Consider the following 18,410-nt stretch of genomic DNA (forward strand, 5'->3'; position numbering starts at 1 on the left):
TTCATGTTTCGGCTGTTCCAATTCCTACCCAACTCCCTGCTAATGGCATGGTTCCCATAGTGGAAGATGGTTCAAGTGTTCGAGCCTCCACTACCCGTGTTCGAAACTTGGAAGAAGCACCTGCTCCCGGCTTTGGCCTGGCTCCACCCAGGCAGTGTCTGCCATCTGGGGAGTGAACCAGCAGATGGAAGATTCTGTCAGTCTCCTGCTCTCTCTGTCCAAGACTCTGACTTTCAGATAAATAAATAAACCTTTTAAAAAAAAGTGTGTGTGTGTGGGGCTACTGATTATCCTTATTTGATCAGTACAAATTGTATAGTTGTGTTGAAATATCACACTGTAGTCCTTAAATAAAAATAAAAAATAAATTTTTAATAATGTCTCTTTGTAAAATAGAAAACATTAAACAAACTAGTAATCTTTCAAAGAAAGTCTCTACTTGTTATCTCAATGCAAGTTAGAAACGAGAATTTTCTGAGTAGAACATGACAAGCATTTGGAAAAATATGTCTTCCTGTATTAATTTTAGTATTCATTTTGTAGAGCTGTGATGATAGAGGTTCACAATGTCAAAGAAGCATTATACAGACAGTTTTCTAATAGATGCCCGGATAGAAAACGTTTTAGTTAATCTGATTGATTCCCAAGCTATTTTGAAATCATCAGCGGACCTTGGAAAGCCTTCTAAAGAGGATTTATTTTCAACAACCCCTCAGGTTAAAATGGTTAACAGCTGAATTAAGTGTGTACCTTCAGTGACCTGAAAGGTGAAGGGAAAGAGCACAGATGAATAATTTGTAAAAATGCTGTACTTTGTTCCCAGTAAACATGGGGGGGGGGAGGAGTGAAATAAAGTTGGCTACTGAACAGCAGAAATTTAAAATCTGAAACCTTCTTTCTTGAAATCAGCACACTCTCTGTGTCAAGCACTTTACAACTGCTTCATGGTTGTCATTAATTGTCATTATCACAATGCATAATATGAGATTTCTTTTCTGTGGTGCAAGAATTACAGCTTTGTAACCTCACTTTCATTCACAAATAAAGAAGTTGGATTTCAAAAGTTGAATTTTATTTTTCCAACATAACATTCCAGAACAACAGATTAGGACCCCTGACCCTTGGTTTGTTGCTTCTAGTTCAGTATTTAATTGTATTTATCATAGTTATAGATTTGCATAGGTATGGATAGATAAACAAACAGATATCAGATATATATGCATACAGATAATGATATATAAATATATATATATACTCATTCTATATATAGCTGGATAGTTAGAAATATTTTATGATATTCTCTATAATGGAATTTCTGTAAGTCTAAAGAGATAAAAATTTGTATTGTATAAAAATACTTGCTTGTTGGTCAGTGCTGCCATCTCACTTGGCTAATCCTCCACCTGTGGCACCGGCACACTGGGTTTTAGTCTCAGTCGGGGCGCCGGATTCTGTCCCGGTTGCTCCTCTCCCAGTCCAGCTCTCTGCTGTGGCCTGGGAAGGCAGTGGAGGATGGCCCAAGTGCTTGGGTTCTGCACCTGCATGGGAAATCAGGAGGAAGCACCCGGCTCCTGGCTTCGGATCAGTGCAGCGCGCTGGCCGCAGTGCACAGGCTGTAGCGGCCATTTTGGGGGGTGAACCAACAGAAAGGAAAACCTTTCTCTCTGTCTCTCTCTCTCACTGTCTAACTCTGCCTGTCAAAAAAAAAAAATACTTGCTTGTTAATTTTTCTTAAAGTCCTTTGAACATAAGTAAAAGTAGAACAAAATTCCATAGAAGTAATTCACATTACTTTTGAAACATTATCTGTAAAAATGTATTCAGCCATAGTTGTTGACATTGAATTTAATTTTTCTATAAAAATATGTAGTATTTGATTATGTGCATATAGATATGTGTGTGTGTGTGTAAACAGTGCTGAGGTTTGGATATGTCCCCCAAAAGCACATTGCCAATTAAGCAGTCCCAGGAGGTAAGGTATATTGGGAAATGTTGATAACATGAAGTTCTCACCCATATGAATAGATTAAGGCTTATTAAAAAAGGAATTACAGCTGAGAGTTTGATCTCTTACTTTCTTCTCTCTCTCTCTCTCTCTCTCTCTCTCTCTCTCTTTGATGGATGGACATGAATGCTCTCCTGCCCTCCCACCTTTCACCATGGGATGATACAGCAATAATCCCCTTGCTAGATTCAAGACTTTACTTTGGAATTCCTATCTCCCCAAACTGTAAGAGCCGTATCTGTTCCTGACAAATCACCTAGATGCCCATATGTAAGCATCCTGTTATAGTAGCAATCATCTGGTTAAGTTACTGAGAGTGTGTAAATACATGATATAATGGTTCATTTACTAGTATACAAAGTATTATGTGTTTCTGCTTTCCTGAAGAAAATACCACATTCTCCAAATAGTCTCTTTTAGTACTAAAAGTAAAATTTGTTTCCTAACTTACTCTTTTCCTTTATAATTCAATTGGTTCAAAACTCAGAAAGGTTTGGTAAGTAATAGTTATTGAACCTCCTCATCTTCTAACTAGATTTACTAAATGTTTTGGTACCTTATGCCCTTTCTTCATGATTGCATTTTTTTGTTTTTTGGCTGCTTGAATATAATATCCAGGTTAAATATGCTAATGCAAAATGGTTTCCCATTGAAGTCCACTGGGTGGAAGGGAATAATTATCAACGACATTGCTAAGAGATCTCATCATGATGTTGCTGAGACTTACACTGGTAGTGGAGCAATAAAAAGGTAACATCTGTTTCCTCATAATATACATCATTTATATCCTTGTGCTGAGACAGCCTAAAAACATCAAAGTGGGCCTGTTACTTTGACTTGCACAATCCTTTTTGCTGAATTAAAAATTTATAAAAAACATGAAGACTTCCATGCATTTTGTCATTAGAGTCCATTTGTACAGTGGAACCAGGACTCTCATGGTCTTGACCTCAATTCCAGCAACTTACACTTTTATTTAACCTAAGGTAACCCCTTTATGGCTATAACTTGAACCTTGTCTTCAAAAAGATGTGTTCAATGCTACAAAGTAAAAATTCAACACCATATTCTCAAGAAAACTATTATCTTTCTACTTCCCTCATAACCTCATTCCAGCTTCAATGTGTATTCTCAAGTCATTCTCAAGCTTCAGTGTGTATAAATATGAAGAGTTTGTTAGAACTACTAATTAGACACTTCCTTCAGGTCACCTGTGTTGACTGTAAATTTCTCACAAGAACCATGAGACATCAACATGCAAAGCAAAAAAGTTGCACACCTCCATTTTACTACACAAAGAAGAACGCAGAATGGATCACAAATCTAGGATGCAAAAGCTAAAACCATAAATCTCTTATATAACTACAAATCAGTAAATCCTTGATATCTTTTTAGATATGACACCACAAATAGAAGTGACACAAAAAAATACATAAAATGAGGCTAGCTTTGGGTGCAGCTTGTAAAGCCACAGCCTGCTACACTGGCATCCCATATATAGCTGCTCCACTTCTGATCCAGCTCTTCGCTAATGGCCTGGGAAAAGGAACCGAATATGGCCCGCTTTCTTGGTCCTCTGTCACTCATGCGGAATACCTAGATGAAGCTCCTGGTTCCTGGCTTCAGCCTGGCCCAGTCCAGCTGTTCTTTGGGGAATGAACCAACAGATAAAAGATTCTCTTTCTCTCTTTCTCTCTCTCCCCCCCGCCCCCCTTGGATCTCTGTAATTATTTTTACTTTAAAAAATAAATACTAAAAAAATATTTAAAATGAACATCATCAAAATTACTTCTGTGCTAAAAATGATACCATCAAGAGGGCGAAAAGCAACCCAGAGAACTGGAGAATGCATTTGCAAATCATACATCTGATAAGGAAATTTAGCCAGAATAAGAAAATAAATATTGCAACTAAGTACTAAAAGGAAATAAATCAAATTAAAAATGAGTGAACTTCCTCAATATACTTTTTCCCAAAGAAAATATGCAAACAGTCAAGAAGTATATGAAAAGAGGCTCAACATTGTTAAATCTTAGGGTAACACAAATTAAAGCTAAATGACACCTCTAGTCTAGATATAATCCAAACATTTGGTAAGAACAAATGTTAGTGAAAATATGATTCCACTGTAATCTTTCAGTTGGTGGGACTGTAAAATGGTACAATGACTTGAAAACAGTGCAGTTGATCCTTAAATGTTTGACACAGGATTTCAATTTGTATTATACTCAAAAGAAATTGAAACTTTATCATTAATAAGCTTGTATTTAAATACTCATTACAGTGAGGCTCAGTGAGAACAGCCTACATGTCTGTAACTGACAAGTAGGGAAAAAATTATGCTCTACTGAGCTGTCCACGTAATGAAAAGTGCTAACATATGACCCAACATGGAAGAACACAGATGAGAACATTCTAAGGGGTAAAAAAGAGAGTAGAATATGAATTAGTCAATAAAATTGTTTAATCAATATAACATATAGATTCTTGTCACGTTTTTGTTAACATTGCTCAAATTTTTTTTTATTATTTTTGTATTCATTTTTCCTTTCTTTGCCTTATTAAATTTCCCCTGAGCTTAGAAAAGATATCCTATGTGCTCATTCCTTTTTGTCCTCGTAGTGATGTTCTTACAGAAAAACAAATAAGGAAAAAAAATAAAAAGAAACTCCTCAGTGGTCCATCTTCCAATTGTCAGGATTTACTTACTCTCTTTTAAAAAATATACCTTGTAACTTATTTGACAAGCAGAATGGCAGAGAGAAATGAAGAGACAGAGAGAAGAAGAGAATTTTCACCCACTGGTTCATTTCCCAAATGGCTACATGTTTTGGGACTGGTCCAGGTCAAAGTCAGGATCCCAGGACTCTGTGTCTCCCATGTGGATGTCAAGGACCCAACTACTTGCACCATCATCCATTGCTGTAATTTTCTATTTGGATATTTTTTATAGGTCTCTAGCATTCCTAAAGTCCTCTTGAAATCCAATAACTTGAATATTTATACTTTTCATGTTATTACCATCTCCATCCATACTTACAGGCTTTCTTCATTCTTCCATATTTTTTTCTCCCCCAACTGTGTTTGCTCCATGGCCTCTCTTCAAGATTATGCATTCTTTCTTCTTTTTGGTCTACTCTGCTATTGATGAATTTCATCACATTATCACATAATTTCAGTTAGTGTAATTTTCAGTTGAAGGATTACTGCAAGATTTTTTTTAATTACTTTCATATCTCTATCAAATATTGAATCATTTCTCTTGTGCCAAAAGAGAACTAACACCAAGAATTACTGATCGTCCTCAAATATCCCACATTCAAAGATGGACCAATTTGGAAATAGAGTGGCCTGGTTCATTCAAGTTAACTTGGCTCACCATAGAAAAGTCTTTTCAGATTTAGGGTTCCTTATTGGCTTGAATAAATGACTTTGAAATTCTGCTTATGACATATCCCACTTCTCTCACTCATTAAAACTTGCTGTATCTGAGAACATTCCTCAATAATACACTTAGAGGCAAATTTAGGTCTTTCATACTGTTTCCCAGGGACGCAACAAACAGCACACTGCTTTCTGAGGTAGGTAACACAGTAAAGAAACTACATCTATTTCATCTAAATTTATTTTCATTTCAAACTCAGACAGCATTAAGTTTTTTTTTTTTTTTTTTTTTTTTTTTTGACAGGCAGAGTGGACAGTGAGAGAGAGAAACAGAGAGAAAGGTCTTCCTTTGCCATTGGTTCATCCTCCAATGGCCGGCGCGCTGCAGCCGGCGCACCGCACTGATCTGAAGGCAGGAGCCAGGTGCTTTTCCTGGTCTCCCATGGGGTGCAGGGCCCAAGCACTTGGGCCATCCTCCACTGCACTCCCTGGCCACAGCAAAGAGCTGGCCTGGAAGGGGGGCAACTGGGACAGAATCCGGTGCCCCGACCAAGACTAGAATCTGGTGTGCTGGTGCCGCTAGGCGGAGGATTAGCCTATTGAGCCACGGCGCCGGCCAGCATTAAGTTATACCACATTTTATCAATATAAAGGAGATTTGCCTGTTTTTGGAACATACATAATATAGAAAGGGAAGGAGCCAGTGTCATGGAACAGTTGACTAAACTGCTGCCTGCAACACCAGTATTCCGTATCAGAGCCAGTTCAAGTCCTTCGCTTCCACTTCAGCTGCCTGCTAGTACTCCTGGGAAGGCACTGAGAGATGGCCCAAGTGCTGGGGCCTCTGCCACCCACGTGGGAGAACTAAATGATGTCCTATGATTTTTTTTTAAAAAATACTTATGTATTCATTTGAAAGAGTTACAGAGAGAGAAACACAGAGAGAGAGACCGAGAGATCTCCTTCAGCTTGTTTACTCCTCAAACTGCTGCAATGGCCAGAGCTGGGCCAGTCTGAAACTAGGAGCCAGGAGCTTCATTGGGGTCTCCCATATGGGTGGAACGGGCCCCAGGACTTGGGCCATCTTCCACTGTTTTCCCAGGCATTTCAAGTGGAAGCTGGATTTGAGCTAGAACAACCAGGACTCAAACATGTACCAATATGAGATGCCAACATTACAGGCAGCAGCTTTACATACTACATATGATGCAGGCCTTAAATGGAGTTCTTGGCTCCAGGCTTCAACCAGAGCCAGCCTTGATTGTCTTGACAATTTGGAACCAACAGATGGAAGATCTCTGTCTCTCCTTCTCTGCCACTTTGACTTTAAACTAAATAAAATAAATCTTTCAATAAGAAACATAAAATACATGATACATATAAACTACAAAAATATTTGAGATAAAAGTGATCATAAAGCAGCATAAAAATAAAAATCCTAGTATTCAGTTCTCTTTCCTTGTGGACTTAAGCTGAGTTCTTGGTAACAGATATCCACTTTTTATTTAAAAAATAAGATTATTTTGCTTTAATTATTCTGAGAAATATTACTACCGTTACTGATGAAAGTATCATGTATAATTAAGTCATTGCACTTCAGAGAGCTATCTCTCTTCCTTTTTCTGAGCAGGCAGTATTCTTGAGAATCATGAGTTTATATTTCTTTGTAGTTCTATCAACTTATTATAAGTAATAAAATTTCATATCAAAGGTCTTTTTGTAAGAAGGCAATGATTAGTAATTTTCTAAGTTCTATTTAATTTTTCTGATTAGTTCCAATTTCCTAGTTAGACTTGTTTAATTATTTGAGATGTGCATAATTATGTACCATGTTTGTCATCAAAGTAAAATTCATATGTGATACCATAGGCACTTTCCCAGTGTGGATAAATTGAAAATGATTTTAAATAATAAATAAAGCCAAATTCACATGAATATGCGTGGTAAGACTTATCCTAATGCATCTTTTCACTCTGCTTATTGTTTACGTCTGTTCCTTTCTAGAGCATAAGAATGTAGAAGTGTTGGATTTTATCATTCACTATTATTTCACTGCTGCATATCAAACATTCAGTGAAAATCAATGTTCAGTTATAATTTTTATGACTTTTATATATTATACATGAGTTAAAAGAATAAATAATGCATTTTCTTGCAGAGTATAGTAACAATTTTGATGAATAAATTTGTATATTGAGAAGGACGGAGATAGAGACAAAAAGTGTGAGAAGACAAAATGAAGAATAAATCCCTAGGGCAGGGGTTCAACTTAACATTTAAGAACGAGGTTAGGATACCAAAGGCCCACATCAGAGTATCTGAATTTGATTCTTAATTCTGGGCCGTGACACCTGCACCCTGCTATGCAGACCCCAGGAGGCAGCAGTGATGGGTCAGGCCCTGCCACACACATGGGAGACTTGGATTATGTTTTTGGTCCTGGCTCATCACTTCAGCCCTGCCAAATGTTGGACTTTGGAAAGTAAAAGAGCCAATGGGAGTTGTTTCTATACGAGTTTCTAGCTTGAACTAGAAAGATGAGTGTGTCAGTTACTGAGAGGAGAAGAGGGACATTAATACTGGAATGATATAGGCACAAAAATTGGGAATTAGGAATTGTTTTGGACAAATTCAACAAAAAATGCTTATTAAACATTTAGAAATAATTGCTAATAATGATACATAGTTTAGAATAATTGATGCTGAATTTGTATAGGGTACTTTGGGTACAAATTGGAATGGGTGATACTATGGATTTGAAATATTTCAATAGCTTTCAGTATCTTGAAAGTTTTTATGCAATTACATGTATAGTAAACTACATTAAATGACCCATTCTCCATTAACCATTAAATAGTCTCAGCAATCATGAATTCCATGTGTTTTCAAGCTAAATAGAGTTAAATATATTTAAATGTTAACAGAAATGTTAAATGTGAAATATGAATGCAACATAATGATATTAGAATTGGCCAGAAAACACCAGCCATTAACATAGGTTTTGAAATACATTTTTTTCTCTGCATTAAATTAGATTCATAAATAAATTATCAGCCATTTTGTTTTTGGAAATATCTGCTGTTGTGAGTTTTTACCAAAGATTTTGCTATTCTGAATAAATTCTTGGTACTTGTTACTAAGAATCCAGAGAAAAAAAGAATATTTAACTGTGTTTTACCAAAAATAGACAAGAATTCATCTGTTTCATACAAATAAAACTTTTAAAATACCCTTCACCTTAACTTTTCTCCCCTTTTAGCTCCTTCACAAAACTGGAGAAAATATATGCAGTTGTGCTTTCTTTTGACATTATGTTATCTTTCTCTTGGCACAGTGCATGTGTTATTTTTGTCATTATTATGGCTTACATTACTCCTTAATGCATCTTAAAACAGGTGTGTTTATTTATTTATTTGAAAGGCAGAATGACAGATAGAAAAAGAGAAAAAAATTGAGGGAGATCTTTCATTTATTGATTCTCTCCCCAAATCGACACAATAGCCAGGTCAGGACCAGGTCAAAGCCAAAAGCCAAGACCTCAATGGGTCTTCCCCAAGAGTGACAGAGACTCAAGTGCTTGAGCCACCATCTGCTGATTTCCCAGGGGCATTAGTAGGATATTGGATTGGAAGTATATCAGCCAGTATCAAACCTGTATTCCATTATGGAATGGTGGCGTTACAAGTGGTCACTTCACATGCTGTGCCAAATGGCAGCCCTCAGCACATTTTTAAAATTTTATTAATTCAATTTATTTAATTGAATCTCTCTCTCTCCACACACACACACACACACACACACACACACACAGGAAGAATAAATCCTGCATTTGTTGGTTCTCTCCTCAAATGCTCACAACATCTAAGACTGGATAAGGCTGAAACCAGGAGCTAGGGACTTCTTCATCTCCCACATAGATGTGGGAGCACTTGATCCATTATCTGTTGCCTGTCCAGGTGCGTTATCAATCTGATCAGGAAGCTGGATCAGAAACAGCAGTGATGTAATCCCAGAAATGATGTTATTGGATGTGGGCATTTCAAGCAGTGGCACGGTGCCCAACCTTTGCTTCTCTAGCACAATTTAAGAATCAACATTCTTAATATAAGATATAGATGTATTTCAAAAATTACAGTATCTCAGTTTTGCTCAGCTAGAGGATTCAACTAAAGTTGTTCTCTTTGAACTTTTCAGCCATTACTAAGGAAGAAACATCCATCCACTCACCCATCTATGTGCTCTTTCATCCATTCTACAAACATTTACTGAGTCCCCATTTTTGGGTCACTCAAACAGTAAAAAAACACCATAGAGCCAAGGGTAGTGTCTTCAGAGTTCATATATCAGTGGAAAGAACATATACTTATGGGAAATTGCAAATTGAAAATAGTGGTATGCGTGAAATCAAGATTTTAAGATAATTGAAATTAATTTAGCTAATTGACTTAGATCTAATACTTATAGAAATGCTTGTTTCCTCTTTTCAGTTTGTATTTTATGTCATTTTTGGTGTGTGCATTTTCTACTTTTCTACTTTTAGTCTGTCTCCTTCTAATTACCTTCCCCATCTGCCTCAATATTAGCAACAAAAATAATTATAAATACAGTGCAATTATATTAGTAACACACATCTTGTGAACAGATAAGTGAAACAACTTTTGATCAGGACTGGAAATTATTTTTTGCAAATTATGACTGTTTTCATTAGAAATGCTGAGAGCTCAAGCATATGTTTGCTGTCAGACTCACAGATCTGTGGACTGTGAAAACAATATGCTACCATATGTTAAAAGAAATATATTAGCTGATATATGAAGTCTACTAATTTTCCCAATTTTTTTCTTTCTTCTTTTCTAAACATTGTAGTAAAAATTCCATATAATTTACAATTTTTATCTTAATTTAAATCATGCAGCATTAGTATAATTATTAAATACATATTTGTTGAACCCATTTTATAATGTGTTACTAGAACACTTCAGTAATAATGTAAAATGAACTAAAATTATTAAGTATTCACCCATATTGTAAAACAAATAATGTGATCACATAAAATTCATATACTCAGTTATAAATTTCTCATAGGTCCAAATCTCAGTATAAGATTAAAACCTGTGTCCATTAGTTCCTATAATTATATTTAGTTTTCTAAGTATATTTTCTTCATTGTATTCTTTTGTTCTTTTATCAGAAATTAATTGATTGTGTTTATATTGGTTTATTTCTGGGTTCTCTTTCCTTCCCATTCATCCACTATCTAATCTTCATGTAATACCCTGCTATCTTCATTACTGAATTTTTATAGTAAGTTGATGTCATATAGTGACAGTGCTCCAATGTTGGTGTCATTCACAACTTATGTTTTGCTAGCTATTCTGGGTCTTTTTCCTCTCAAGATTCACTTAGTATTAGCTCCTTGGTAGCTACAAAACAATTTGCAGGGATATTTACTAGTATTCAATTTTATCTATAAATAAACTAAACAAGGACAATTTATTATACATTTACTTGATTTGTTGTCTTTCAGGCTGGTTTTATGGCTTCCTTTGTGAAGATTTTGACGTATTTTGATATATGTTTGTATGTATGTATGTATTTCCTTCTTGAGACAGGTAATGTTATAAAGAGCATTGTGTTTTTCATTTAAAATTCTATCTATTCATTGATAATATGTAATAGTATAATTGACTTTTTCATAATAATCTTTCATTTTTCTTTTTCTTTTTTTTAATTTCAAATATTTTAAGTAGAGGCTGGCCTTGTGAGTCAGTTGCGTTAACCCACTACTAGTAACATGCACATCCCATATCAGGACCGCTTTGGGTCCCAGTTGCTATGCTTCTTATCCAGCTCCTAGATAAAGCACTGGAGAATGCATGGGAAGATGACTAAAGGACTTGGGCCCCAGGAACCCAGATGCATTCCCTGGCTTGTGGCTTTGACATGGCCCAGCCATTGACATTGCAGCAATTTGAGGAGTGAACTAGAAAATGGTAGGTCTTTCTGTCTCTCAATTCCTCTCTTTCTCTCTGCATTTCAAGTAAATAAAGAAAATCTTTAGAAAAAATAAAATATTAAAAATAATTCAAAAAATTTGCACAAGTAGATTTAATGATTTTAATATCGTGCCATAATCTCTGCATATGCACATAATATTTATATAGCCATATTATTATTGAAGACATGGATATATTAATATCACATAATGTACAAGTATTGCCAAATATCATAACATGAGGTATATTCTTATATAAGCTATATTCTTATATAAGAAGTATAAGTTAAGCCAAGATTTGTAAATATCTATATAGAAAATAACTTAACATACACCGATTTTTACTATGTATACATATGTTTATAAAACATTTATATATAATTCTAAAACTATGACTTGACATATATTTGCATACATAATTTTCCACATATGAAAGAAAGCATATGATATTGTCTTTCCATGTCTGACCATGTCTTTCCAATGGCGTAATGATCACAGACTTTTTCCATTTTGTTGCAAATGTCAGGATTTCATTCTTTATTATAGATGAGTAATAATCCATTGGAGATATTTGCATATATATAATCACATTATTTTTGTCCATTCATCCACTGATGAGCATATAGTTTGATTCCATATTTTTGCTATAGTGAACAATGCTGCAATAACATGCAAGTATGGATATCTATTTCATGTGTTGGCTTCATTTCCTTTGAATATATTCAGAGAATTGAATATCTATTTTTAGCTTTTGAAAGTCTCCAAACTGCGTTCCATAATAACAGTACTAGTATGCATCCTGCCAACAGCATATTAGGGTCTCTCTTCTCCATATCCTCACCCCAATTTGTTATTTTTTAACATTTGGGTAACAGTCATTTTACCTGGAACAAAATGACAGTTCGCTATAATTTTTATCTGCATTTCTCTGATGCCTAGTGATAATGAACACTTTTTTGGCATATTTCATATATCGTCTTTTGAAAAAGGTATGTTTAAGGTCTTTGGCCACTTATTAACTACATTGTTTGTTTTGTTGGTGTTAAATTTTTTGAGCTTATTATATATTCTGGATACTAAACCTCTATCAGAGGCACAGTTTACAAATGTTTTCACTCATTCTGTTCATTGCCTCTGTACTCTGTTGATTGCCTCTTTTGTTGCTCAGAGCTTCTTAGTTTAATATAATGTAATTTGTCTATTCTGGGTTCAAGAGCTGTGTTTTTGGAATCTTATCCAAAAAAATCATTGCATATGGCAAAGTCCTCCAGACTTCTCCGAAGTTTTCTTATATTAGATTTATAAGTAATGTCTGACATACTGACCCTTGATTCATTTAAGTTGATTATTTTGTTTCAAACTTCTGCAAGTGGAAATCCAATTTTCCTGACATAATTTATTGAAGAATTTTTCATTTACTGGGAGAGTTTTAGCATATTGTCAAAGTAAATTGGATGGTAGATACTTGGATTTATTTCTGTACTTTCTATTCCATTCCCTGGGACTGTCTATTTTGTGCCAGAACCAAGCCATTTTGGTTACAGTATCTTTTAGCATTTGAAATCTTGTATTGTTATAATTACAGCTTTGTTTTTATCATTTAAAGTATTTTGATTATTTGAGATATTTTGTATTTCCATATAATTTTAGAATTGTTTGTTTTCCTAATTCTTTGAAGAATGTCATGAGTATTTAATGGGTATTTCATTGAGTCTATAAACGGGTAGTGTGGACTTTTTGATATTTATTTTCTGATTCTTGTAAAGAGGAAGTCTTTTCATTTTTTGTGTCATATTCAAAATCTTTCATTGGTGTTTTGTACTTTTCATTGTAGAGGCAATTCTCACCCCTGGTTAAATTTATCCCAAGCTATTTAATGTTTTAGCTATTAAGAATATAATTTGGCAGGCGCCGTGGCTCACTAGGCTAATCCTCAGCCTTGCGGCGCTGGCACACCAGGTTCTAGTCCCAGTCGGGGTGCCAGATTCTGTCCCGGTTGCCCCCTTCTTCCAGGCCAGCTCTCTGCTGTGGCCAGGGAGTGCAGTGGAGGATGGCCCAGGTGCTTGGGCCCTGCACCCCATGGGAGACCAGGATAAGTACCTGGCTCCTGCCATCGGATCAGCGTGGTGTGCCGGCTGCAGGGCCCCGGCCGCGGTGGCCATTGGAGGGTGAACCAACGGCAAAGGAAGACCTTTCTCTCTCTCTCTCTCACACTGTCCACTCTGCCTGTCAAAAAAAAAAAAAAAAAAAAAGAGAGAGAGAATATAATTGATTTTATATTTTCCTTCTCATCAAGACTATGTTTGGCTTATTTTTACAGATTTTACATCTTCCAATTTTGCTGAATTCACTTATTAGTTCTAATATTCTTTTGGTGAGGGCTTTTGGTCCCATTATATATAGAATCATGCCACCTGAAAGCATGGGTAATTTGACTTATTTCCTTCCTATCTATATGCCTTTTATTTATTTATTTTTCTTGCTAATGGTTCTGATTAAAACTTTCGGAACTGTAATGAATAAGAATGTAAACAGCAGATATCCTTGTCTGATTACAGATCGTAATACAAATGCTTTCAGCTTTTCAATACTCAGGTGAGAAAGCCTATGGTTTTAAATACCAATATCTTAAAATTGTCTCTTGTGAACCTTGTTTTGCAGATGCAAAAAGATAACTACAAAGCAGTATTTCTTTGCCTAGATGTAAGTGTATGGTCATATATTTTTCCTATAAGTTTCCTCGTTTTCTCAAATGAGCCTTTTTTCCATACAATTTAGGAGTGATGTCATAGAGTTTAAGTGCCTTTCTGCCTATAACATGTATTCAAATAGAAGAGTCAAGAATAACTCTGAAAATCTCAGACTCAAAGTTAAACTCCCAGCCTCTTTATCTGATATACCACCTTCATATATTGTTTGCCTCTTTTATAGAGCTTATTATTTTGCATTATAATTTTGGAAAATGTATTCCCCACTTAACATAATTCTAGTATTTTGACATCATATTTGATTTCATGACTTGATATAGTCTGGAATGAAAAGTTGACAAGAACTACACCAAAATAAAATGGGACAATGCTTAAATAGAAAAAAAAAAAGATACTTAAACATTAACACATACCATAAAGGGGAACAATTATTGACTTGTGTCAGATTGTGTGAATGGTTTGCCAAACAAGCACAGCAGGCAAAAGTGCTATGAGCTGGACAGAATTCAGCCTCCTGTGGAAGGAAGAGTAAGAAACAAAGGAAATGATGAAATCAAAGTGATGACCTCTGTTGATGGGGCTGGTACAGTTGTTACACTCTGAAGCAGATCTGACTAAATCTATACTAATCCATTACAGTTAGACAAAATGTTCATTCTTGAGGGGAATTCTGCATGTCTCATATCACCACATAAATTTCCTACTTGGTATATCCTTGTATATTCTATAAAAGTGCCATTAAATGTTATACTCAAACTTTTCTAAAAGGTTGTAATTTCTGAACTTATTAATAATCCCCAGAAAAGGTTAAAATCTTCTCTCACACAAATTGAAAATGATGAAATTTTAAAGATCATTTATTTCAACAAATGTTTCATCTTCCTATATGCAACATTCTTTGTCCATAACATACATAGCAAGTAAGAATCTTATAAAGGTAAAGGTCCACTACCTTGGGATCTGGTTTAACACATCAGAGACCCAGGAAGATCACGAGAATGAAAAGTCATCTTTGCATATAAAAACAATAGTAATATGAGTGCCAGCACAACACAAGAAAAACAAATATAATCTATCATAGTTCAATTTTAATTCTCAATGTTCTATCAACACAACCTACTCCCCTTCAATTTTATCTAGAACAACAGAAATGGAAGTCCATTATTTTTATAATCTTGAGAAACTATAGAAAACTTCATTAAATCTACCAGCACAAAATGAACAAATCAACAAGATCTCAAGGGTTTCAATTATTCTTCATTATAATTCAGTCAATATTTGCCTAGAACTATGTCAGTCAGTAATCACTGACTATAAAATCAGCTTATGTCTAAGTTTACACTGAAATCAGTATGTAGTGGATTTAATCAGTATCTCAGAATTGAGGAAGACAAATTAATAAGGAAAAAGTATATTTGTGTTTCTCCCTTCCTCAAATTATGTTATATAAAAGAGCTGCCTTAAACTTAATGTTCACCACATCTACTCCTTCCTGAATTCAAAGTGGAATCAATCTACTCCACACTTTCAAGCAGTCCAGACAGCAAAATTGCTAATTTCATTATTATTAAATTATAAATAAATAGTTCTGTTGGACGAGAAATTTTCAATTCTTTTTTCTTTTTCTTTTTATTTATTTGACAGAGTTAGACAGTGAGAAAGAGAGACAGAGAGACAGGTCTTCCTTCCATTGGTTCACCCCCGAAATGGCCGCCACGGCTGGGATATGGGAATAGCTCCTGCCAAAGGACTCTCAGGTGAGGACCCATTCCTCCTGGACGCAAGGTGTGGCTGCAGGAGCTGATTAAGGATAATAAAGGACCGATTATAAAGAAGAGCATTGAGTTCTCAGGGGAACGTTGGCTCCCATGAGGACATGCAGCTACTTTCCCAGACTTACTTATCTAGTAAACCAAGTCACAAGGTGCCCCACCAATGTCTTGACAATCATGTTCTGAAAACTATCAAACAATGTTACAAGTAATCTTAGAGTAATATAAGCTGGTGCATGCACTGCACAAGTGGCTGATGTAATCCTTGTCAATAAAAGAGGCACGCTGGGGCAATGCTGAAAGTGTTCCAGCGGCACTATTCATAGGAAAAGTTCCTGTGTCCTGTTTTTCCTTTCGCTTGCAATACACCCCTGATAGGAAAGCTTTGCCTGCTTAGATGTTTCAATAAGATAATGATGTGAAATATTTATAAACATATGCATACTAATAAATTATTATTGAGTAATAATTTATATAATAAATATTTATAAACATATACATACTAATAAACTATCAATTTGATCTATCTAGGAACTGTAATGATTACCTACCATTCTTGGCACCTTAAACTTTGTGTCTATTTTCCTGATTAGTCAAGCAAGAATACTACCACAATTACTGATTTCAAACTAGCTACTTCTGATTCAATTATTTTCTACATTTTTTGGTACTTAACTTGATGACTTCTACTTTCTTTTTTGGTTTATTTGCTTACTTAAAGCTAATTTGCTCTTCTTTTTGTCATTTCTGAGCCTTTTAGCTAAGATCAAGTGTAAGGTTTAATATTTAGTTATAAATTTAAACTCATAATATGAGAATAAAAGGATAAACAATTCCCCTTTAGGTCTGCTTTGGATGTAGACCAAACATTTGAATGTTTGGTGCTGATTTTGTTTTTCTCTCAGATTAATTTGTGTTTTATTTCAATTTATTTAATACACATGGGGCAGAGTTTATATCTTGTTAAGTGAGCTTTTCTTGTTTTTTTTTTCTTTTGTAGCTTTCATAGAAATTATATGTTTTATTGCCAAACATATTGTCATACATTAGTTATTATTACCGCATAACAAATTACTTTAAAACTTTGCAGTTGAAAAATTACAACTACCTCACAGGATTTCTAAACATAAGTAATCCTAGCTACGTAGTTGCAGCTCAGAGACTTTCATGAGATGACCACCAAATTCTCAGATGGGACTACAATCATCTCAAGGCTCAAATGGGATAGGTGAATCTATATCTGAGTGTATTCACAGGATCCTTAGAAGTTCCAAGTGTCTCCTGGATATTGTTCACAAGCTTCTATCTCTTGCTACATGGACCATTCCATAAGATGCGTTCTGCAAGGCTCTATTGAAAAAGAGGGAGGAAAAAAAAGAAAGCGAGAAGAAATGAAGAGACTCTATCACTCTCACTTCTCTTTCTTTAAAGACAGGTGTCTCAAAGGACACAATCTGCACTGTTTTATACTCCAATCTCAGAAGGGATATAATGTGTCCCTGATCACACTGATCCTACTGATCAACCTTGGGTTGCAATGTGTCTTTATCATTATACATCCATTGTCAATATTGATCCAGTTCACTTGAATTAGAATAACATTTCAGTATTGCCGTAAGACTACAGAATGCATCTGAACGTTTTTAGTGTCTAGTTACGGAGACAAATTCACCTTAAATCATCAGGAGATATTTCACCAGTTCCTTACAATATCTTGCTAGATACTGATTTATACTTGGACATGGGTTTTGCTATAATTGTTTATTTTCTTTTCAACATTTTGAAAGATGCTATTCCTTTTTCTTCTGGCCTCCATTGTTTCTGAGGAGTCATCATTTATATCACTGTAACTTTCCATGTAATTTAGTTTTTCTCCTCTGGTAACTTTCATACTTTTCTTTCTCCTTATCCTTGGCTTTTAAGGTTAACTATGATATGTGGTTTTGTTTGACTGTATTCCACTTGGATTTCATTGACCTTCATAATAATGCATGAGTGATTTTTGTAAATGCAGAAACTTTTCAGCCACCATTTCTTTAGCTGTTAGTTCAGGCCTGCCTTCATTGATTTTTTTTTTCTAAATTTGCATTCTACCTGAAAACCTATCCAACAAACACAGTACTTAAGTTACATTACTTACCTATTGAATTTATATTTGTGCATTTTCTTTTATCAGATTACCTATCTGTGTTTTCTGATTATACTCATCTCTCCTTAAGTGTTAAATATATTTAGAAGACTTGTCCTAAAATCCTTGACTACTACTTTAAACACATAAGTTATTGTATGTTCTGTGTCAAATTGATTTAAAAAATTTAGTCATATTTCTATATCACATGGCTAATAGTTTTTATGCTGGGCATTTTTAATCTACTTCATTTAAGTATCATTGGTGTATGAAAAGCTGTGATATTTAATGTCCACACCTTGATAACTGTGGAGATAAGTATATACCTATGAACATGGGTCATTTGTATGTGCCTTCAATAGACTCGAACTTACATTTACTCATATTAAAGTTTTTTTTTTCTAGAAGACATGTTACT

The sequence above is a fragment of the Oryctolagus cuniculus genome, chromosome 2 (genome assembly GCF_964237555.1).
Source record: "Oryctolagus cuniculus chromosome 2, mOryCun1.1, whole genome shotgun sequence".
Lineage (NCBI taxonomy): Eukaryota > Metazoa > Chordata > Mammalia > Lagomorpha > Leporidae > Oryctolagus > Oryctolagus cuniculus.